The sequence below is a fragment of the Callorhinus ursinus genome, unplaced genomic scaffold, assembly GCF_003265705.2.
Source record: "Callorhinus ursinus isolate GAN/ISIS: 27379988/994484 unplaced genomic scaffold, GSC_fseal_2.0 scaffold1, whole genome shotgun sequence".
Taxonomy (NCBI): domain Eukaryota; kingdom Metazoa; phylum Chordata; class Mammalia; order Carnivora; family Otariidae; genus Callorhinus; species Callorhinus ursinus.
Genome location: NW_027397063.1, coordinates 118,399,103 through 118,423,545, shown reverse-complemented (window position 1 = coordinate 118,423,545; position 24,443 = coordinate 118,399,103). Strand labels below are relative to the sequence as shown.

The window sequence follows — 24,443 nt, the reverse complement described above, 5'->3', positions numbered from 1 at the left end:
CTAAAACAATGGATTGTGGATCACCACATCAAAAACTAATGATGTATGATGACTAACATAACATAACAAAATTTTTTAAAAAGATAAGGAAACTGAGTCACACAGGATTATATTTGTATGATAATTTCACAGAGGCAAACTCTTAGTCTTTTTAATAGTAAGGCCATTTTGGCATCTCATTTTTTTTTTCCAAATTGTTTCCATATGTTATCTCAGTTGATCTGACATCTGTCCCCATTTTTTTTACATGGGAGAAGTGAGGTAAATGAGGGTGAGTCTCTGTTTTCCAGGTTAAGGATTATAGAATTTGGACTCAGGGCCTCTAAATCCTGGTGCAAGACCCTTCCTTCAGGAGAGTCTTCTTTCTGCTCATCTGATCAGTAGATCTCTCCTGAAGATGTGGGTCTCTCAGTTTTAATGGGAGATTTAGAATCTTGGTGACTTCAAATAGTTCCTGGAAGAGCATTATAATGTAGCATATTTTATATCCACTTCATTTAGTCTAGCATCTGGAGTATTTCAAATAAGCTCAAGCACCATCTTTTTCTGCTCCTTTGTTGGATTAATATCTGGAATCTGCCCTTAACAGCTCTGGAGTAAAAGGCCAGTTCTCTGACCAAAGAATCAGTACTAATTGGGAAATAAATCAGAGTTTGCTATAGCTAAAAGGGAAAAACTCCCACAAATTTATCTGTCACTTTGATTCATTCTTTCATCCTTGATAGTAGATTTTCAGGGTCTCAAAGAAGCTCTGTCTATGAATGTGCCTGTAGAAGCATCTTGTTTTACATATGATGAAAATGGTGAGAGTACTTCTTTTGACAGGAAACTTCAGTTCTTGTTACTGAAAACTGTCACAACAGTCATTATGTCTGGCTTTCAGAGATTTCCTGGAGTTAGGAGAACAATAGACAGTTAAAATGGCAATATCAGGAGCATTCTGGGGTTTTATAATGAGTACCAGGGGAAATTTTTTTTCTCTTGAATTTGTAAGAAAAGAGTAGGAATATTTAGGAGGCTGAGGATAATGTGGAAATGAACTTTAATGCTTTATTTTTTAAAACAGTGCTCTTTCTAACCACTGGAAGTTGAAAAAAATTAATTTTATATCATGGTTCCCATCTTCTTGTTACTGAGTTGACAGTGACTAAGGGATATTTCTTTTCAGCTGTCCTACTCTAGTTTTTAAGTAATCCCCCTCAAAAAACACAGTAGCAGCTTTTTGTCTATTTATTTATTTATTTATTTAGGGGTGGAGAGGGGCAGAGGGAAAGGGAGAGAGAGAGAATCTTAAGCAGGCTCCATGCCCAGCATGGAGTTTGATGCAGGACTCAATCTTAGGACCCTGAGATCATGACCTGAGCTGAAATCAAGAGTTGGATGCTTAACCAACTGAGCCACCCAGGCACCACCCCCCCATCTCTTTATTTGATTAAGCATCATTTAAAGTTCTTGGTCATGAGACCGTTTGTTGGTTCTTAATTTTTATATATACAGGGATTCTAAGGCTTATGATTTCTAATTTTGTAGTAGGAGTTATTTCTCTGCTTCCTGTAAACTCACCGCTCACCCCCCAAAAAGAGACTCCCATGTATTAGGAAGAGCATTGGCTTATTTTATTGTTATGTGTTTTCACAATTTTTAAATCTTAATTTACATAGCTCAAATATGATTTCTTAATTTTAGTATAGTTTTGATATATTTACCATGTCCAACACATTAAATGTTGAAGCTTTGTATGTAATTTATATCAGTTGTTGCTTCCACATCTGCAGTTTCTTGCTTTCAGGAGCTGTGGATGGTTTTAGAGACTCCTGTGTTAGTTACCTAATAGAACTGAAAGGTAAAAATAAGCTACTAGTTTATTTTTTTTTTGAAAAGTTAATACGAAAGCAATTATGAACATGCTTTTTTTTAAGATTTTATTTTTTGAAAGAGAGAGAAAGAGAGAGCGCATGCTTGAGTAGGGCAAGAGGGAGAGAAAGAATCTCAAGCAGAGATGGTGGTGAGCATGGAGCCTGACATGGGGCTCAACCTCACAACCCTGAGATCATAATCTGAGCCAAAATGAAGAGTCAGATGCTTAACCTACTGAGTCACCCACGTGCCCCAATTATGAACATGTTTCAAAAGTATGAATAAGACTTTTCCAAACTAGTCAACATTTTTAAAAGCTATTAGGTGAAACTAAATCTTTCTCCCTATTCTTTGATTCCTAAATATCATTCTTTAAGATAGCCACTGTAAAGTTTCTACAGGTCCCTCTAGTAATGATCTAATGTTCCTTTCATCTACAAACACTCACATAGTACATGTATATATGCATATGTACACATAATACACATCTGTACTTATTTATGGAAACATGGGTTTTGTCATGCAGTATACTTCCCTCAGCAATATAGCTTGGATATATGTTTACATCGGTACATATAGATCTACCTCTTTTTAATATCTATATAACACATCATTGTGTTGGCATGCCATAATTTAACTTCTGTGTATCAACATTTTGGTTGTTACCTGATTTATCTTGTTGCAAACTATGCTGTAATAAACATCTTTCAGCATATCCTTTTACATTTTTTCAGTAAATATATTTGTAGGATACAATCAAAGCAGGGGAATTACTAGTGAAAGTGTGTGCATTTTTAGTGTCACTAAAAAGTGCCAAATTGTCCTCCAAAATTACTGCACCAATTTATACTTCCACCAACAATGTATAAGAATGTCATTTTCTCCACATCTTTGTCGACATTGAATATGAAAAAAATTATAGCTCACAGGTACGATAGGTTAAAATAGTTATTTTAATTTAAATTTTTAGTTACTTCTGTGTCTATGGTTGATTTCAGTAAATGGTTACTGAACACTCACTGTGTGCCATCATCGAAATAGGATCTGGGGATCAAAAATTGTCCTTCTGGAGTCATGGAAATGAATAAGAAACCTCTTTTTAGAGGAAATCAAAGATTAAAAGCATAAAAAAGTGAGTCTTTTGTTCCCTGCTAGCAGAAGGAAGTTATCTCATAAAAGATGGACCATGTCCACCAGAGTTGAATTTTGGTATTGCTGGCTTAAATTGGCAACTCTTCACTTCTGCATCAGTGGCTTTCCTTTCCTTGTGGAAGGCAATAGCTTTTGTTTTTCTCCAGAACCTGGCTTGATTACCTCATCAGGTGCTTTTAGGAGTTAGCGTCTGCTATTGGGCTCTGTTCTGAAAGGGTACCAGGCAAGCATGAGATCCTACCAGCAGAACAGCCCTAGGGCTGGAGAAACTTGGTTTATTCATTGTTCAAGCTCCTCCACTTCAGTGAGTTTTCAGAGGAAGTATTTCACTTAAGGGCCCAAATTATATTATAGGCATTTTGAGTGTTTCTTAAGATTCACTGAGGGGGGAAATGTGGATAGCAGTATCAATCATTTGGGACCATGTTGGTTCCTGATACCAAAATTACCTGAATGAATAAAGTACAATATATAAGTTAAAATATCTGGTTGCAAAGCCTACTAAATAAATCAATAGGAGCGTCCTAAAAGCACAACATACCGGATGGATAAACCTGGTTTTATGAATGAAGGCTAATATACCAATAATTTGACTCTTCTTATAGCTGAGGATGAGGAAGATTTGAGGTTCTCTGAAAGTGGAATTTTCCCTGGAATTGGCCTAAAGACAGCTCCTTAAGAGCTGTCCACTGTTGGCCCATTGTCTTTAGCCTCTGGACATTGTTTTTTCTTACTTTGGGGCAGGAGAGGGCTCCAGTTTGCTTAAGAGCTATGTGTGCTCCAGGCCAGTGCCCCTGGATGCTGACTTGGCAGCTGTGCTTTCTGCAGCCAGCCAGCCCCCAAGTATGTTTTAATAAATAAAGAGAAAAAAGCTAAGTCCCTTTAAAAGGGCTGGAACAGACTAGTAGTTGCTAGGCAAGTGAAAGTAATTCAGTGTCCTTGCCAAACGTCTGCCATGCAAATAAGGAACTTTCAGGGAAGGGGGAGTGAGATGGTGGTGCATGTTGGTTGCCATAGGAATGTTTCCCTGATTGGAACAAGACCACAGAGCAGAGAGCAAGACCGCAGCATGTATGGTTCTTTCTGCTTGGAAATGGAAGCCCAGAGTGGGCAGTGCAGCAAAGGTAAAGCATGGGGATGAAGGAGCAAAACCCAAGGTTCTCTAGGGGTAAGGGTGTGGGAAAGATATAAGGAACAGTGCATCCGCTGAACGGAGGAAGGGCTCCAGCAAATGAGACCCTAGATGCCCTATGAAATTAATGGTTTCTTAAGCTAAAATCAGGGGGAGAAGAAAGAATAGATTAACTCAGGAGAATTACATGATGAGCTCTTATGCTATTCTGAAGACCTGAGACTTAGTGGAGAAATTATAATCCAAATTAAATCAGGGAGAATTCCAATTAGAGTCTGGAATAAACCCAGTTTTATGTTAGACGGAGATTTAAAATGGTAGACTTGGGCTCCTGGGTAGCTCAGTTGGTTAAGCGATTGCCTTCAGCTCAGGTCATGATCCCGGGGTCCTGGGATTGAGTCCCGCGTTGGGCTCCCCCCCACTTTGCGGGGAGCCTGCTTTTCCCTCTCCCTCTGCTTGCCACTCTCCCTGCCTGTACTCACGCTCGCTCTCTCTCTGTGTCTCTCTGTCAAATAAATAAAATTTTTTAAAAAATAAATAAAACGGTAGAATTTAGTGGAAAAAGATAATTTAAAGGTAGGTATTTTTAATTTATGTAAATATACTAGATTGTTTTTATTTTAATTCATAAAAAGGTAGTAATTAAAGATTTGTTAATGAATTGTGCTGCTGTATTTATCAAGTTCTATTTTTATAGGGAAAAGAAGCACAGTTGATCAAATTGTGTGCTTCTAGTGTAAAACTTTAAAAGAGACCCTCCGAGGTGGGCTTACTACCCTATTAGTAAGCACCTTACACATCTGGTAGCAGCTTCCAGAATACAGCTCAGGGTCCAAGCAGAAATAAGCAGCTTTTAGCAAATATTGAATGTGCTGTTTAACTTCTCTGTGATTAATCGGTTATCCAGTTCTTAAAATGGAGGTGATAGCTGATCCCTGTCTCTAGGAATGGTGTGAGCATGGATGCTGCTCTCATTGAATACAATTTCTGGGGTTGGTATAATATCCCAAGGTGCCTATGATGATAATGACAGCCTTAGTTTGTCAGTAGTGGCTTAGGGTGAAGAGTTTTTATCTTTTAGGCTACAATCTTCAAAGGAATTTTCTTTAACTGATAAAGGTTTACTTGTACATATAAAGGATATATATTTATTACCATCTGCCATATATTTGGTTCATGTTCAGTTGCTATTTAAAATAGTTTCTTCTTTAGAATATATATATATATTAGGATTATATGTAACTTTTTATGTGGTTACTTTTTGGGTCATATAAAAGAAGACTAACAGAATGTGCTATTTATTCTCAATATTTGACTTTTTGTAATGCAGAAATAGAAAGGATACTGCGGGACCTGGTTTTTAGTAGTCACTGTGTTCTGTTTCATGGTTCAATCCCCAGGTCATCTTGAGTCTGGAACTTCAATGTCAATTTTATTTTACAATTGATCAGATACTGCTTGATTGACACAAATTATCTGAGACAAATTTGTAAACCAAATGCCAAATTTTAATTTATTGGGAGAGTGTAATTAGAAGAACTATCTTTGGGTTCTTCAGATAGTATAACCTTTCCCTTGTATGATTTTGACAAGCCAAAATATATACTGGCAATAATGTTTTTTAAACAAACAAAAAAAAACATCTCGATTCTCTAGAATCTAGAGCAGTACTATCACATAATAGTACATTGTGAACCTCAAATGTGAGCCTTATATGTAATTTTAAATTTCTTAGTAGCCACTTAAATTAGTAAAAGGAAATAGGTGAAATTAATTTTAATATATTTAACCTAATATATATAAAATTTATCATTTTAACAGTAATTAATATAAGTGAGATAGTATGCATGTTTTTCCTATTAGGTCTTGAAATCTGTACATTTTACACTTACAGTACATAACAATTTGGACTCTAAATTTTTACAGATAATACCTTTATTTACATTTAAATTTACAGTTGAAAAAGTAGATTCATATAACCAAGTTACTCCAAACATTCATATCACTTTTCAATAACTGAATCAGTATCTATATCTAAAGTTAAATAAAATTTAAAATAAATAGAATTCAGTTCCTCAGTGACACTAGACATGTTTCAAGTACTCAGTGACCACATATGACTAGTAGTTGCTACCATATTGGAGAGCTTATAGAGGACTGCTCTTATCTAGCTACTTTTCCTCCCACATACCTCAGATTGGGAGACCTGTCTGAGAATTCTAATGAAGAGAGGAAAAAAAGAAATCTAATGAAGAGAGAATCTCCCTTTACAAGTATGGGACTACAGACAGAGTTTATGCTTTTCAAAGGAAATTTCTACTTAAGCTGTATTAGAACCTGCCTGGCAAGGAGTAATCTATCTGGTTGCCCATATTATCTTCATTCACTTTGCTTCCAAATACACCCCTCATTGTCTTTCCAACAGACAAAAACATGCCAGCATTGACAGTTTGCCTCAGGTTCCTCTGGTCCTCAACTCCATGATAGTTCATTTCCATTTCATCAGTGCATTTCCTGGTTATAGGCACCCCCTTTATCTTATTGTCTCAATGTTCACATTTGTCTCTAATTTCTTTTCTTTTTTTTTTTTTTGGCTCTAATTTCTGCTTTACCTTAGTGAAGGATTCAAATGTTCAAATTACAGGTTAGTTGTTAAGGTCATCTATACTGAGATAAATGTGATTGGTTTATATTAATTTGAATAAGAAAATTTTCCTCCTTTGCTTCTTGCTCCAGATTTCTAGAGTGGCTGGGCCAAGAAACCTCACTCTTCCCTTTACCCGTGGGAGTATCTGTCTTTGTAAAATCAGTGTTCTTTGATATAGTAGTCCGAATAACTTTAAAGAACCTCTCTTTCCTTAGACAAGAGGAATTAAATAAGTAGATAGATAATGATTTGGAAGGTAAAAACTCCCCTTCGACTTGACAGAATTTTTTGCCCTGCATCTCTGTTGGGTCTGAAAACTTATCTGGCATATAGTATAATAGTGACTTCATCACTGGGATGATAAAGAACACAGAACTTCATCAGTTCCTGTTGAGTACCTGCCACTTTCAAAGGGACATCACCAATGACAGTATTGAAATTTATCCTCCATGTTCTGGAATATATAGAGTGCAAAGCACTAAAAGAAGCTTTCCAGGTCTAGAGAATGGTGTATTATCCAGGACAGTAACACGTACTCTCTTGGCAAGAAAGCTAGGTTGGAAGTTAGGAACTGTTTGACCTGTTGAGACATTTTAACCCAATCTGAATAGGAATGCATATTATGTTCTTCCTCATTACCATCGGAGTCAGATCATTTTAAATAGGGCTTTGTGGAATGAGTATTGGTGGATAGCTAGAAAACCTTGGCTACCACTACCTGGTATCAGCTATTAGGGGTGTGACATCAAGCCATTGACTTCCTGCTCTAGGCCACACTTTTCACCTGTCATGTGAGAGTGTTACACCAAATGGTCTTGAGGCTCCTTTCAGTCATCACAGGTTTTGATCATCTAGTCTAATCCCACAGCTTCTTAGATGAGGAATGAAGTCTTGCAAAGTCTCTTCTGAGATCACATAGCAAGTGTGAAGCAGGTGTCTGGTTACCACAGTCATGTACTTTGTCTGCCTCAAGGAGCTTCATCATGCCTTTAGACACTTGGGTTGAATTAAATGAAGATATCCAGAAGGATGGCTGGTTCTGTTTGTTCCCATAACAACGTTGATTTTTGTCTGCTCATTTTGAGATTACTGGCTAAAACCTCTAAAACCCCTGCGTTACTTTACCTCCTTCATATAATTAGTAATTCAGCTCAGATATCTGTGTGGCATAAAGTCCCCCAGTGACCTCAAAATGAAAAAAAAAAAGTGTGTTTGTACACACACACACACACACACACATACATATTCTTTACTGTTGAAAATGCTTGATAACAAAGGGAAAAGCAGTAGCTGAAATGCAGATTTAAATTTGCTTAAATATTTACCAAACAACAACTGCAACAAAGAAAAGCAGAACAGAGGGTCCCAGTGAGCTGCTTTTCTTGAAGTTCCCAGTATAGTTTGGAGGCCCACTTCCAAGTGTGGGTACAATACTTATAAGATAGGAAGTTGAGCCTAACTTTCTCTGGAGGGCTTCTTTTAACTGGGCAAAACTAGGGGCCTGCAAACTCCAGTAGCCCGTCATTAAATAAACAAGAGGTGTCAAAAAAAGGAAACTTATTGATTGCCTGTTATGTACCAAGCATGCTAAGTATTTTATATATATTGACTCATTTAATTCTGTAACCACCCTGCAGGATAGGTATTATTTTCATTTTACAGATCAATAAAAGTGCTCAAGTAGTTTGTCTAAGGTCACATAATAAGTGAGCAGGGATTTTCTTTGGCTCTAAAATCTGATTACACTAGCATCCAATAGCAGATGACAATATGTAGACCTTAGTAATTTCATTTTGGTTCCACTGAATTTGAGGAGAACACCTGATATCACACTGAGATGCCAATATAAATAGACCAAAATAAAAGATAGATACAGTACAGTGGAAAAAAATTCATTTATACACAGAGGTGGTTAACATGCATCTGAGAGATCCTTTGAAGTAATTAAAAACAAAAATATTAGTGGGGGCACCTGGGTGGCTCAGATGGTTAAGTATCTGCCTTCAGCTCAGGTCATGATCCCGGGGTCCTGGGATCGAGCCCCACATTGGTTTCCTGGCTCAGCGGGGAACCTGCTTCTCCCTCTCCCTCTGTCTCTCCCCCTGCTCATTCTCTCTCTCTGTCTCAAGTGAATAAATAAAATCTTAAAAACAAAAAAACAAAAATATTAAAGGATTTTTTTTCAAATAATAGGTTTATAAATGAACCCACTTATCCACATCAATGATCAGCAGGTATAATGAATCCTAAATAAAATTTAACTATCAGGGTAGTGCTTGCTGCTTTTGGGGTGAAATAGAGTTCTATCATTTTGGTTTTTAGAAACCATGCTGTTTGGGTTGTTGGTTCTCAGTCATTTCTCCTTTGGATACATGAGAGGATGACATTTACATTCAGTATCTTTTCTGTAGATATGACAACTGTTCAAGTTACCTAATGCTGCAGCACAACAAACTTGGTGCCTTAAAGCAACAACTATATTTTGCTCACAAATCTGCAATTTGGGCAGGGCTTAACAGGGACAGTTATCTCTGTTCATTCAGCATCAGCTGGGTTGGCTTGGAGGCTGGGGATCTGTAATCATCTGAAACTCACTCCCTCACTTTCTAGAGGGCTGAGAAAGACTAGAACAGCTGGGCTCTTCCAGCATCTCTATTTCTTTGTGGTCTCTCCAGCATGACAGCTTCAGGGTAACCAGGCTTCTTCCATGCCAGCTCAGTGTTCTCAAAGCATATGACCCAAGAAAGAGAAAGTCAGGTGGGAACTTTATCTTTTATGACCCACCCTAGGAATTCACACAGCATCCCTACCCAAATCATTGAAGCAGTTACAAAGGCCACTCAGTTTCAGTGGGAATGGAAATAGATTCTGTCTCTTGATAAGGAAGTGGAAAACATCTGGAAGAGCATGTGGGACTGGAATAATGTAGTGGCTGTTTTTGGAAAATAGTCTGTTACACAGATAAGCTAGCTTCAGGTTACATGCTGGTGCCAAGCCACATGTATTTCTGATCATTTATCTCTCACCCAAGGGAGCATATTGGCATGCAAATAAAATATTTATTTCCCTATAATTAAACCCACCAAAAGTTCAAAAAAGTACATTATCTGCAAGTTTTTGGCACCCTACCTACCATTAGAAACATATTGTAAAACACAAGTGGATTAAGCCAATGAAATAGACAGTTGAGACTTCCCCTAAACTTTTCATCATTGTTAAGCCAGTATTTGTTAAATGTTCCTGAATGGTCCTATTTCTTCTTTTCTATTTTGTGTGCAGAGATAACCAGCTGAATATTTATGTAAACAGCTTTGCATAGAAACCTTTCGATTTAATACTAAAAAAATGAGAACAATTGCATTTAAAACAATGTTTCCTGAAGGGGTTTCTTCTAGCATTTTTTAGATTTCTTTCTTTTTAAATTTTTTATTATGTTAATCACCATATATTACATCATTAGTTTTTGATGTAGTGTTCCATGATTCATTGTGCATAACACCCAGTGCTCCATGCCGAACGTGCCCTCTTTAATACCCATCACCAGGCTAACCCATCCCCCCACCCCCCTCCCCTCTAGAACCCTCAGTTTGTTTTTCAGAGTCCATCGTCTCTCATGGATCGTCTCCCCCTCGACTTACTCCCCTTCATTCTTCCCCTCCTCCTATCTTCTTTTTCTTTTTTCTTAACATATGTTGCATTATTTGTTGCAGAAGTACAGATCTGTGATTCAACAGTCTTGCAAAATTCACAGCACTCACCATAGCACATACCCTACCCAATGTCTATCACCCAGTCACCCCATCCCTCCCACCCCCCACCACTCCAGCAACCCTCAGTTTGTTTCATGAGATTAAGAATTCCTCATATCAGTGAGGTCATATGATACGTGTCTTTCTCTGATTGACTTATTACACTCAGCATAATGCCCTCCAGTTCCATCCACGTCGTTGCAAATGGCAAGATCTCATTCCTTTTGATGGCTGCATAATATTCCATTGTGTATATATACCACCTCGTCTTTATCCATTCATCTGTCGATGGACATCTTGGCTCTTTCCACAGTTTGGCTATTGTGGACATTGCTGCTATAAACATTGGGGTGCACATACCCCTTCGGATCCCTACATTTGTATCTTAGTGGTAAATAGCCAGTAGTACAATTGCTGGATCGTAGGGTAGCTCTATTTTCAACTGTTTGAGGAACCTCCATACTGTTTTCCAGAGAGGTTGCACCAGCTTGCATTCCCACCAACAGTGTAGGAGGGTTCCCCTTTCTCCGCATCCCCGCCAACATCTGTCGTTTCCTGACTTGTTAATTTTAGCCATTCTGACTGGTGTGAGGTGGTATCTCATTGAGGTTTTGATTTGGGTTTCCCTGATGCCAAGCGAGGTTGAGCACTTTTTCATGTGTCTTTTGGCAATTTGGATGTCTTCCTTGGAAAAATGTCTGTTCATGTCTTCTGCCCATTTCTTGATTGGATTATTCTTTGGGTGTTGAGTCTGATAAGTTCATTATAGATTTTGGATACTAGCCCTTTATCTGATATGTCATTTGCAAATATTTTCTCCCATTCTGTCGGTTGTCTTTTGGTTTTGTGGACTGTTTCTTTTGCTGTGCAAAAGCTTTTTATCTTAATGAAATCCCAATAGTTCATTTTTGCTCTGGCTTCCCTTGCCTTTGGCGATGTTTCTAGGAAGAAGTTGCTGCGGATGAGGTCGAAGAAGTTGCTACCTGTGTTCTCCTTTAGGATGTTGATGGACTTCTGTCTCTCCTTTAGGTCTTTCAACCATTTGGAGTCTATTTTTGTGTGTGGTGTAAGGAAATTGTCCAGTATCATTCTTCTGCATGTGGCTGTCCAATTTTCCCAACACCATTTGTTGAAGAAACTGTCTTTTTTCCATGGGACATTCTTTCCTGCTTTGTCAAAGATGAGTTGACCATAGAGTTGAGGGTCCATTTCTAGGCTCTCTATTCTGTTCCATTGATCTATGTGTCTGTTTTTGTGCCAGTACCATACTGTCTTGATGATGACAGCTTTGTAATAGAGCTGGAAGTCCGGAATTGTGATGCTGCCAGCTGTGATTTCTTTTTCAATATTCCTCTGGCTATTCGGGGTCTCTTCTGGTTCCATACAAATTTTAGGATTATTTGTTCCATTTCTTTGAAAAAAGTGGATGGTATTTTGATGGGGATTGCATTGAATGTGTAGATTGCTCTAGGTAGCATTGACATCTTCACAATGTTGGTTCTCCCAATCCATGAGCATGGAACGTTTTTCCATTTCTTTGTGTCTTCTTCAATTTCTTTCATGAGTATTTTATAGTTTTCTGAGTACAGATCCTTCGCCTCTTTGGTTAGATTTATTCCTAGGTATCTTATGGTTTGGGGTGCAATTGTAAATGGAATCGACTCCTTGATTTGTCTCTCTTCTGTCTTGTTGTTGGTATACAGGAATACCACTGATTTCTGTGCATTGATTTTATATCCTGATAATTTACTGAATTCCTGTTTGAGTTCTAGCAGTTTTGGGGAGGAGTCTTTTGGGTTTTCCACATACAGTATCCTATCATCTGCAAAAGAGTGAGAGTTTGACTTCCTCTTTGCCGATTTGGATGCCTTTGATTTCTTTTTGTTCTCTGATTGCTGTGGCTAGGACTTCTAATACTATGTGGAATAGCAGTGGTGAGAGTGGACATCCCTGCCACGTTCCTGACCTTAGGGGAAAAGCTCTCAGCTTTTCCCCATTGAGAATGATATTCACTGTAGGTTTTTCATAGATGGCTTTTATGATATTGAGGTATGTACCCTCTATCCCTATACTCTGAAGAGTTTTGATCAAGAAAGGATGCTGTACTTTGTCATATGCTTTTTCTGCATCTATTGAGAGGATCATATGATTCTTGTTCTTTCTTTCGTTAATGTATTGTATCACATTGATTGATTTGTGGATGTTGAACCAGCCTTGCAGCCCAGGGATAAATCCCACTTGGTCGTGGTGAATAATCCTTTTAATGTACTGTTGGATCCTATTGACTAGTATTTTGGTGAGAATTTTTGCATCCATGTTCATCAAGGATATTGGTCTGTAATTCTCCTTTTTGATGGGGTCTTTGTCTGGTTTTGGGATCAAGGTAATGCTGGCCTCATAAAATGAGTTTGGAAGTTTTCCTTCCATTTCTATTTTTTGGAACAGTTTCAGGAGAATAGGTATTAATTCTTCTTTGAATGTCTGATAGAATTCCCCTGGGAAGCCATCTGGCCCTGGGCTTTTGTTTTTTGGGAGATTTTTGATGACTACTTTAATTTCCTTAGTGGTTATAGGTCTGTTCAGGATTTCTATTTCTTCCTGGTTCAATTTTGGTAGTTGAAACATCTCTAGGAATGCACCCATTTCTTCCAGGTTATCTAATTTGCTGGCATACAGTTGCTCATAATATGTTCTTAGAATTATTTGTATTTCTTTGGTGTTGGTTGTGATCGCTCCTCTTTCATTCATGATTTTGTTGATTTGGGTCATTTCTCTTTGCTTTTTGATAAGTCTGGCCAGGGGTTTATCAATCTTGTTAATTCTTTCAAAGAACCAGCTCCTAGTTTCGTTGATCTGTTCTACTGTTCTTTTGGTTTCTAGTTCATTGATTTCTGCTCTGATCTTTATGATTTCTCTTCTCCTGCTGGGTTTAGGCTTTATTTGCTGTTCTTTCTCCAGCTCCTTTAGGTGTAGGGTTAGGTTGTGTATTTGAGACCTTTCTTGTTTCTTGAGAAAGGCTTGTATTGCTATATACTTTCCTCTCAGGACTGCCTTTGCTGTATCCCAAAGATTTTGAACAGTTGTGTTTTCATTTTCATTGGTTTCCGTGAATGTGTTTAATTCTTCTTTAATATCCTGGTTGACCCATTCATTCTTTAGTAGGATGCTCTTTAGCCTCCATGTATTTTAGTTCTTTCCGACTTTCCTCTTGTGATTGAGTTCTAGTTTCAAAGCATTGTGGTCTGAAAATATGCAGGGAATGATCCCAGTCTTTTGGTACCGGTTAGACCTGATTTGTGACCTAGGATGTGATCAATTCTGGAGAATGTTCCATGGGCACTAGAGAAGAATGTGTATTCCATTGCTTTGGGATGGAATGTTCTGAATATGTCTGTGAAGTCCATTTGGTCCAGTGTGTCATTTAAAGTCTTTATTTCCTTGTTGATCTTTTGCTTAGATGATCTGTCCTTTTCAGTCAGGGGAGTGTTAAAGTCCCCCACTATTATTGTATTGTTGTCAATGTGTTTCTTCGCTTTTGTTATTAATTGCCTTATACAATTGGCTGCTCCCATGTTCGGGGCATAAATATTTACAATTGTTAGATCTTCTTGTTGGATAGACCCTTTAAGTAGGATATAGTGTCCTTCTTCTTTTATTACAGTCTTTGTTTTAAAATCTAATTCGTCTGATACAAGGATTGCCACCCCAGTTTTCTTTTGGTGTCCACTAGCATGGTAAATGGTTTTCCACCCCCTCACTTTCAACGTGGGGGTGTCTTTGGGTCTAAAATGAGTCTCTTGTAGACAGCATATGATGGGTCTTGTTTTTTAATCCAATCTGATAGCCTGTGTCTTTTGATTGTGGCATTGAGCCCATTTACATTCAGGGTAACTGTTGAAAGTTATGAATTTAGTGCCACTGTATTGCCTGTAAGGTGACTTGTTACTGTATATTGTCTCTGTTCCTTTCTGATCTATGCTGCTTTTAGGCTCTCTCTTTGCTTAGAGGACCCCTTTCAATATTTCTTGCAGGGCTGGTTTCATGTTTGCAAATTTCTTTAGTTTTTGTTTGTCCTGGAAGCTTTTTATCTCTCCTTCTATTTTCAATGACACCCTAGCTGGATATAGTATTCTTGCCTGCATATTTTTCTCGCTTAGTGCTCTGAAGATATCTTGCCAGTCCTTTCTGGCCTGCCAGGTCTCTGTGGATAGGTCTGTTGCCAATCTAATGTTTCTACCATTTTAGGTTACATATCTCTTCTCCCAAGCTGCTTTCAGGATTTTCTCTTTGTCTGTGAGACTCGTAAGTTTTACTATTAGATGTCGGGGTGTTGACCTATTATTATTGGTTTTGAGTGGGGTTCTCTGTGCCTCCTGGATTTTGATGCCTGTTTCCTTCCTCACATTAGAGAAGTTCTCTGCTATTATTTGCTCTAATATACCTTCTGCCCCCCTCTCTCTTTCTTCTTCTTCTGGGATCCCAATTATTCTAAAGTTGTTTCATCTTATCGTATCACTTATCTCTCGAATTCTGCCCTCGTCATCCTGCAGTTGTTTCTCTCTCTTTTTCTTGGCCTCTTTATTTTCCATCATTTGGTCTTCTATATCGCTGATTCTCTCTTCTGCCTCATTTATCCTAGCATTTAGTGCCCCCATTTTTGATTGCACCTCATTAATAGCCTTTTTGATTTTAACTTGGTTAGATTTTAGTTGTTTTATTTATCCAGAAAGGGTTTCTCTAATAACTTCCATGCTTTTTTCAAGCCCAGCTAGTATCTTTAAAGTCATGATTCTGAACTCTAGGTCCGACATCGTACTAATGTCCGTATTGATTAGGTCCCTGGCAGACGGTACTATCCCTTGTTGTTTTTACTGATGTGATTTTTTTTGTCTTGTCATTTTGTCCAGAGGAGAATAGATGAATGAGAGAACAAAATGCTAACAGGTTAACATGTCCCCAGCAAATATACTCTATAGAAATCAGAAAAGACCTGAAACCAGGGGAGAAGTAAAGGAAAGAAAGAAAAAAGATAGAGGAAAAAAAAAAAAGATAAAAACAAAAACAGGACAATACAGAAAAAGCAGAATATGATCAAATATGATGAGGCTAGTGCATAGATCAGTGCCACACATTAGATTTTGGGCGTATTTTGGTCTGGTAGAAAAAAGTGTCTCCTAAAATTTTAAAGGAAGAAAGACATATATGTACAAAATAAGGGTTGATACAATGAAGGGATGGAAGGTGATTGTAAAGATGAAAATTATAAAATATTTTATAAAAGGAATTGATAAGAAGTTGTTTGAAAAAAGAAAGAAGAAGATTTAAAAAAAAAAAGGGAGAGAATGTGATCAGGCAGGAGAGTAGAACAAAGGCATACACTAGTGATTTAGGGTATATTTTGATCTGTTAGAAGAAACTGTATCTCAAAATTTTAAAGAGAGAACAACTTATATATATATGCCAAAAATAAGGGTAACTACTATGAAGGGATAAAATATGACTCTAAAAATGAAAAATAAAAAATGTTTTTTTAAAAAAGGGATTGATAAGATGTTGGTTGAAAAAGGGAAAAAGAAAAATAAAAAAAAAACAAAAAAATTAACTTTGATGAACTAATGAATCATGGTAAAAAAAAAAAGCCATGAATCTATGTGCAGTATTCCCCTAGCGCTGGAGTTCTCCCGTTCTCCTTGATCGGTAAACTTGGTCTTGGCTTGCTGGCTGTTCGTGCTGATCTTCTGGGGGAGGGGCCTGTTGCTGTGGTTTCCAAATGTCTTTGCGGGAGGCTGAATTGCCCCGCCTTTGTCGGTCCGGGCTAAGCAAGCTGCTCGGGTTTGTTCTCAGGAGCTTTTGTTCCCTGCAAGCTCTCAGTACAGCTTTGGAGAACCAGGGCGAAAATGGTGGCCTCCCAATCTCTACCCGGAGGAGCTGAGAACTCGGGGCCCCGCTCCTCAGTGCGCCCCCAGAGAAAAGCAGTCACTCCCGTCTTCCTGGTCTCCGGCCGCACTCCGTGCTCACCCAGCCTGTGACCAAGCGTTTCTATCTCTGGAACCCGACCCCATGTGGAGTCTCCAAACCCAGCAGATCCCCGTGGTGCGCTCCCGCGCCGCTCCTCCTGGGGGAGGAAGGGGAGTCTCCCCGGCTTTGCCGCTTGTTGGGCCCCTGCTGGAGGAGCAGTGGCCCAACTGGGCCGTGGATCACAGTTTATGGCAACCCCGAGCTGAGAGCCCGCGCCTCGGCTCCATCTCTGCAGCCGGCTTCCCCGCTCTGATACCTGGGAGTTCTGTCACTCTCAGGCACCCTCGGTCTTTCTCTGACCCGAAGGGTCCTGAGACCACACTGTCCTAGGAGGATTCCACTCCCCGCCTAGCCACTGGAGCAATGTCCCTCAGCATAGCTGACTTCTAAAAGGTCCAATTTTGTGCTCCGCTGCTCTTTCATTTGCCAGAAGTGGCTGGCCGAGGCCCCCTCCCCCACCGTCTATCCTCCCGAATATCACCTTGGATTCACTTCTCCGCACGTCCTACCTTCCAGTAAGTGGTCGCTTCTCTGTTCAGAGAGTTGTTGCTACTCTCTTCTTCGATCTCCTGCTGAGTTCGTAGGTGTTGAGAATGGTTTGATCCCTATTCAGCTGAATTCCTGAGACCAGACGAAATCCAGGTCTCCTACTCCTCCGCCATCTTGCTCCGCCCCCTCCATTTTTTTTTAAGAGAGGGAGAGAGAAAACCTTAAGCGGGCTCCATGCCCAGCACGGAGCCTCTAGTGGGGTTTGATTTCACAACCTTGAAATCATGATGTGAGCTGAAATCAAGAGTCAGACGCTTAACCGACTGAGCCACCCAGGTGCCCCTGCAGTTTCCATTTTTATTTCTTCTTTGGTTGTGAGTTGTTTTGAAATATGTTTTTCTTTAAACTTCTAAATGTATGAGAGTTGTCTAGTTATTTTTAAAAAATTTATTTCTAATATTAAATTGTATTACAGTAAAGGAATCTTTTGAAATTTATTGAGGCTATCATAGCTTAGTTTTCAGAATTATATAATGTATCACTAATTGTTGCATTTAATATTCTACATGTGTTCTATATTGTTAAAAAGCTTATTAGTTAAGCTGTTTAAAACTTTCACCCTTACTAATATTTTATTTGCTGCAGCTGTCAATTACTAGGAGAATTGTATTGCAATTTCTCCCTGTGGTGATGGATTTGTCTGTATCTTCTCATTACCATGTCAATCTTTGCTTTGCAAATTTTGGGACAATATTAGTAGGTACATACAGATGTATAATTCTTTTGCATGTATCTTGTTCCATATTTTAGGTGTATCTTTTAAAAGCAGCATGTAGCTATATTTTTGTTCAGTCTAAAAATATTTACCTTTAATTGAAAAGTGGGATCCATTAGCATTTTTTGCCATTAATGATAAATTTATACTTCTGTCACTGTTCTATGTATTTTTGTGAATGTTTTCTATTTCTCCCCTTGCCCTTTTTGCCATCTTTTGAATTAATAATTCTTTTTTTTTTGCATTCATTTTTCCCCCTATTTCTTTGGAGGTTATATGCTTTATGTATACTCCCTTAATAGTTGTTCTTGCTAGTTTAATGGGCATACTTTGAAAAGTTTCTATTTAGTGAGTATGTTACCACTCATGCTCCAAAACTCTGAAAGGCCTATCTTTCCTCAAGTTCTCTATTCCCCCCACACACAGATTACACATTTTTCTAACAGTTTTAAATGTTTGCTTAGTTTTACCCATCTCTTTACCAATGTTTTTCCTCATTGTTACTTTCTTCCCTCTTTTTGAAGTATGTCATTTAGAATTTCTTGAGTGAGTCTTTTTTAAATAGCAAATGCTATGATACAGAGATGAGTAAGATACACTTCCATAAAATATGTAATTCCAATGTAAAGTAGGTACAAAAGTAGAGATCAGTACAAAGTGTTGAGAGCACAGAGAGGGAAAGCTAAGTGTAGGGATTGAGGAAGGGCATCTCAGGAAAGACTGTAAGAATATGAGATGTGAAGTCATGGAGGGCTACGGGTGTGTTCATGGAACATTCATCAGCTCAGCAGGCTGGAACTTAAGCGGGGGTTGGTCCCAGATGGAGCTAGAGAGGTTAGCAAGCTAGCTAGTGGGTTATGAAGAGCCTTAAATGCCAAACTGAAGACAACAGAAAGTTGGGGGAGGTTTAAAGCAGTGGAGTGTCATGATTAAATGCATTATTTAGGAGTGATGTATGTGACTATACGGAGGACAGTGAGTTGCAACAGTCACCTGAGAGGAGGCTGAATAACTAAACCAAGGAAAAGCAAAGATAATGAAAAGATGAAATTTTAAAAGATGTTGACAGGTAAAATCTTAATAACATATTTAAAGTAGAGAGGGTCAGAGGATGTATTCCAAGGACTCTGATTTAGAGGACTGGCAAAAGTGAGGTGGTGTGCATATTTGGAAGTGGGGGGAAGGTGCCACTGGGGGGAGAGAATGATTTTTAGTTTGTAATATAAACCATTTGATGTGTTTTCAGAACAAATGGTTGGTTGGTTGTTGAAGAATCGATAGCTAAGGTATTTGGGATGTCTGTAGGCTGAGAACTCAGCAACATTTTTTGATAAATCTTGTTCTGGTCATTACTGTTTTTCCTCCTTTTGCTTTCTGAGTTACAGTATAGATCTGTGATTCAGGATGCAAACAGTAAATCCTGCTGTTTGAAAAATTATTGTTACTGGGCAGTGATTGCTCTTGGTTGGTGGGACCTCTTGTTTGAAGTCTGTTTTAATCTTAGCCCTGTTTGCAGGCTGGCAGATGTGACCCAGAGTATCTAAGAGCATCTGGTAAGACAGTAGAGAAAGGAGAGAAGGAAGACAGAGGCAGAGCAAGGGAAGAGGGGAGGGAAAAAATTTTCCATTTAATTCAAGTATTGGCAAGCTTATGCTTCCTACCTATTGTGTGGGTTGCTTTTTTTGTTTGTTTTGCATATCATTCTTTTTTTTTCCAGTTTTATTGAGCTATAGTTGACATACATTATAGTTTGAGGCATACATCATCATTTGATTTACATATATTGTGAAATGATTACAATAGGTTCAGCTAACTTCCATCTTCTTATATAGATATAAAAATAAAATAAGAAAGGGAAAAACAATTCTCTTTGTGCTGAGAACTCTTAGGATTTACTCTCCTAACAACTTTCCTACGTATCATAACAGCAGTTTTAGCTGTAGTCATCAAGTTGTACATGACCTCCCTGGTACCTATTTCTCTTATAACTGGAAGTTTGTACCTTTTGACCACCTTCCTCCAATTCACCCTCTCCCCAGTCTCTGCCTCTGGTAACCACAGGTCTGATATCTTTCTATATGAGTGTTTTGGGGGGAGTTTTTTAAGATTCCACATATAAGCGAAATCATGCAGTTGTTTATCTTTCTCTATCTGACTTATTTCACTTAGAAAATGTCTTCAAGATCTATCCATGTTGTTGCAAATGGTAGGATTTCCTCATTTCTTGTGGCTCAATAATATTCCATTGTGTATATATACATTTGACCTTTGAACAACATGAGGGTGGGCGGCCCCAGTCCTCTGAACAGTTGAAAATTCCATGTATAACTTCTGACTCTCCAAAAACTTTACTAACAGCCTACTGTTGTCTTGAAGCTTTACCAATAATATAAATAGTCAATTAACACCTTTGTTGTGTTATATGTATTATAAACTGTGTTCTTAAACTAGAGAAAAGAAAATGTCATTAAGAAAATCATAAAGAAAAGAAAATCCATTTACAGTATGATACTGTAAAAAATCCATAAGTGGACCCACACAGTTCAAACCTGGTTAGTCAATGGTCATATGTGCCACAACTTCTTTATTCATTCATCCATCAGTGGGCACTTAGGTTTTTTCTGTGTCTTGGCTATTATAAATAATGCTGCTATAAACATGAGGGTGCAGAGATCTCTTCAATGTAGTGATTTCATTTCCTTTGGATATATACCCAGAAGTGATACTGCTGGATCATATGGTAGTTCTACTTTTATTTTTTTAAGATCCTCCATACTGTTTTCCATAATGGCTGTACCATTGTACAGTTCCACCAACAGAGTACAAGGGTACCCTTTTCTCCACATCCACGCCATCATTTGTTATCACTTGTCTTTTTAATGATGACCAATTTAATGGGCATGAAGTGATATCTTGCTTTAATTTGAATTTCCCTAATGACTGGCAGTGTTGAACATCTTTTCATGTGTCTGTTGACCTTTTGTATGTCTTCTTTGGAGAAATAGCTATTTAAGTCCTTTGCCTATTTTTTAATTGGGTTATTTGTATTTTTGCTATTGAGTTTTATGACTTCTTTATATATTTTGGATATTAACCTCTTATCAGAAACATGGTTTGCAAATATTTCTTCTCATTCCATCAGTTGTCTTTTCACTTTGTTGATGGTTCCTTTTGCTCTGAAGAAGCTTTTCAGTCTGATGTAATCCCACTTGTTTTTTATTTTTTATTTTGTGGCTTGTGCTTTATATGTCATATCCAAAAAATCATTACCTAGACCCATGTCAAGGAGCTCTGTTCCTATGTTTTCTTCCACGAGTTTCATGGTTTCAGGTCTTACATTTAAGGATTTAATTCATTTTGAGTTAGCTTTTGTGAGTGGTATAAGATAGGGGTCCAGTTTCATTCTTTTACATGTGAATATCCAGTTATCTTAATACCATTTATTGGACACTGTCTTTTCCTTTGTCAAATATTGGATGACCACATATGCTTGGGTTTACTTCTGGGCTTTCAGTTCTGTTCCATTGGTCTATTTGTCTGTTTTTATGCCAATATCATACTGTTTCTATGACAATAGTTTTATAGTATAACTTGAAATCAAGAAGTGTAAATACCTCTACCTTTGTTTTTCTTTCTCAGGAATTTATTTGGCTATTTAGGGTCTTTTGTGGCTCCATATAAATCTTAAGAGTGTTTTTTTCTACTTCTGTAAAAAAAATGCCTTTGGAATCTTGATAGGAATTGCATTGAATCTACAGATGGCTTTTGGTAGTATTGAAATTTTAACAGTATTTATTCTTGCATTCCATGAACACAGATATCTTTCCATTTTATTTGTGTCTTCTTTGATTTCTTTTATCATTGTCTTTAATTTTCAGCATAGAGATCTTTCACCTCCTTCGTTGAATTTATTCCTAAGTATTTGGTGTTTTTGATGGTATTGTAAATGGGACTGATTTCTTTTTCAGAAGTTTTGTTGTTAGTGTATAGAAACACTACTGACTTTTGTATGTTAATTTTGCTTCCTGCAACTTTATGAATTCATTGATTAGATCTAACAGTTTTTTGGTTGAGTCTTTAGAAGTTTCCATATATAAAATCATGTCATCTTGAAATAGACAATTTTACTTCTTCCTTTCCAATTCTGATACCTTATATTTCTTTTTCTTACCTGATAACTCTAGTTAGAACTTCCAGTATTATGTTAAATAGGAGTTGTGAGAGTGGGCATCCTTGTCTTATTCCTGATCTTAGAAGAAAAGCTTTCATTTTTTCACCATTGAGTATGATGTTAGCTGTCTGCTTGTCATATGTGGCCTTTATTATGTTGATATGCCTAATTTGTTAAGAGTTTTTATCATGAATGGATGTTGGATTTTATCAAATGGTTTTTCTGCATCTATTGAGATGATTATATTCTTTTCTTTCATTCTGTTAATGTGGTGTATCATGTTAATTGATTTACATACGTTGAACCATCCTTGTCTTGTATCCCAAGGATAAATCCCACTTGATCATGGTGCATGATTCTTTTAACATGCTATGGAAGTGGATTTGTTAGTATTTTACTGAGAATTTTTGCATCCATGTTCATCAGGAATATTGGCCTGTAGTTTTCTAGTAGTGTCCTATTCAGGTTTTGGTGTCAGTTTAATGCTGGTCTCTTAAAATGAGTTTGGGAGTGTTCCTTTGTCTTTGATTTTTTGGAAGAGTTTGAGGAGAATTACTATTAATTTTTTTAAAAAATATTTTGCAGAATTCACCAGTGAAGCCATCTAGTCCTGGGCTTTTCTTCATTGGGAGATTTTTGATTACTGACTTAATCTCCTTACTAGTAATTGGCTTATTCATGTTATGTTTATTTCTGATTCTGTCTCAGTAAGTTACATGTTTCTAAGAATGTTTTCCTTTCTTCTGGGTTGTCCAGTTGTTGACATATAATTGTTCATAGTAGCCTCTTATGATCCTTTGAATTTCTTTGGTATAAGTTGTATTATCTCTTTTTTCATTTATAATTTTGTGGATTTGTGTTCTTCTTTTATCCTTGGTTACTCTAGATAAGCATTTGTCAGTTTTATTTATCTATTCAAAGAACCAACTCTTAGTTTAGTTAATCTTTTTTTTAAATTATATTATGTTAATCACCATACATTACATCATTAGCTTTTGATTCATTGTTAGTGTATAACACCCAGTGCTCCATTCAATACATGCCCTCTTTAATACCCATCACCAAGCTAACCCATCCCCCAGGCCCCCTTCCCTCTAGAACCCTCAGTTTGTTTCTCAGAGTCCATAGTCTCTCATGGTTTGTCTCCCCCTCCGATTTCCCCCCATTCATTTTTCCCTTCCTACTATCTTCTTTTTTAAAATATATAATGTATTATTTGTTTCAGAGGTAGAGGTCTATGATTCAACGGTCTTACACAATTCACAGCGCTCACCATAGCACATAGCCTCCCCAATGTCTATCACCCAGCCACCCCATCCCTCCTTTCACCTCCTTTCTGTTGTTTTTCTATTCAGTATTCACTTATTTTTGCATTAATCTTTATTATTTCCTCTCTCCTGCTAACTTTGGGCTCAGTTTGTTCTTTTTCTAGTTCCTTAAGGTATAGAGGTAGGCTGTTTATTTGGGATCTTTCTTCTTAATGTAGGCATTTGTTTTTAAGAACTTCACTCTTGGGGCACCTGAGTGGCTCAGTTGGTTAAGCGACTGCCTTTGGCTCAGGTCATGGTCTTGGAGTCCCGGGATCGAGTCCTGCATTGGGCTCCCTGCTCAGCAGGGAGTCTGCTTCTCCCTCTGACCCTCTCATGCACGCGCGCTCTCTATCTCATTCTCTCTCTCTCAAATAAATAAATAAAATCTTTAAAAAAAAAGAACTTCACTCTTAGAACTGCTCTTGCTGCATCCCATAAGTTCTGGTATGTTGTTTTTTTATTTTCATTTGTCTTAAGAAACTGCAAATAGAAACAATTTTACTCCTTCCTCCTTTTTTATTTCCTCTTTAGTTTCTTCTTTGAACTATTACTTGTTCAAGAGAGTGTTGTTTAATTTTGATGTGTTCATAATTTTCTAGTTTTCCTCTTATTGCTGATGTCTTGTCCCATGCCATTAGGGTCAGAGAAGATAGTTGGTATGATTTCAGTCTTCTTGAATTGCTAAGATTTGTTTTGTGGCCTAACATATGATCAGTTCTAGAATATGTTACATATGCACTTGAGAAGACTGTGGTCTGTGTTGGATAGATGGATAGAATGTTCTGTGTATATCTGTTTCATTTGGTCTATAGTATTGTTCAGATCTTCTGTTTCCTTACTGATTCTCTTTCTGGATGATCTATTCATTGGTGAGAATAGGGTATTAAAGTCCTCAACTATTACTGTATACTATAGTTTTTTACTCCTTTTAGCTCTGCTAGTTCTGCTTTATGTATATAGATGCTCTGATATTGGGTGCCTAAATATTTACAGTTATTATGTCTTCATGATATATTGAACCCTTTATCATTATATGACCTTCTTTGTCTCTTTTTACTTTTTTTTAATTTTATTATGTTATGTTAGTCACCGTACAATACATCATTAGTTTTTGATGTGGTGATCCACAATCCATTGTTTTAG

The 24,443-nt window shown here is 37.6% G+C and overlaps 1 protein-coding gene across 13 annotated transcripts in view; it reads left to right on the top strand.

Moving 5' to 3' along the window:
* TMEM108 (transmembrane protein 108) overlaps nt 1-24,443 on the top strand; it is a 747,136-nt gene that overhangs the window by 452,878 nt on the left and 269,815 nt on the right. The window contains exon 1 of one of the 13 annotated variants that reach the window (XM_073900022.1): nt 4,002-4,133. The exons of 11 other annotated variants lie outside the window; for them this stretch is intronic. The gene's annotated coding sequence lies outside the window, so the exon portion shown is untranslated. Of the gene's footprint in view, nt 1-4,001; nt 4,134-24,443 lie in introns of those variants that run through there. One more of the 13 variants, XM_025882109.2, reaches the window with a different exon arrangement.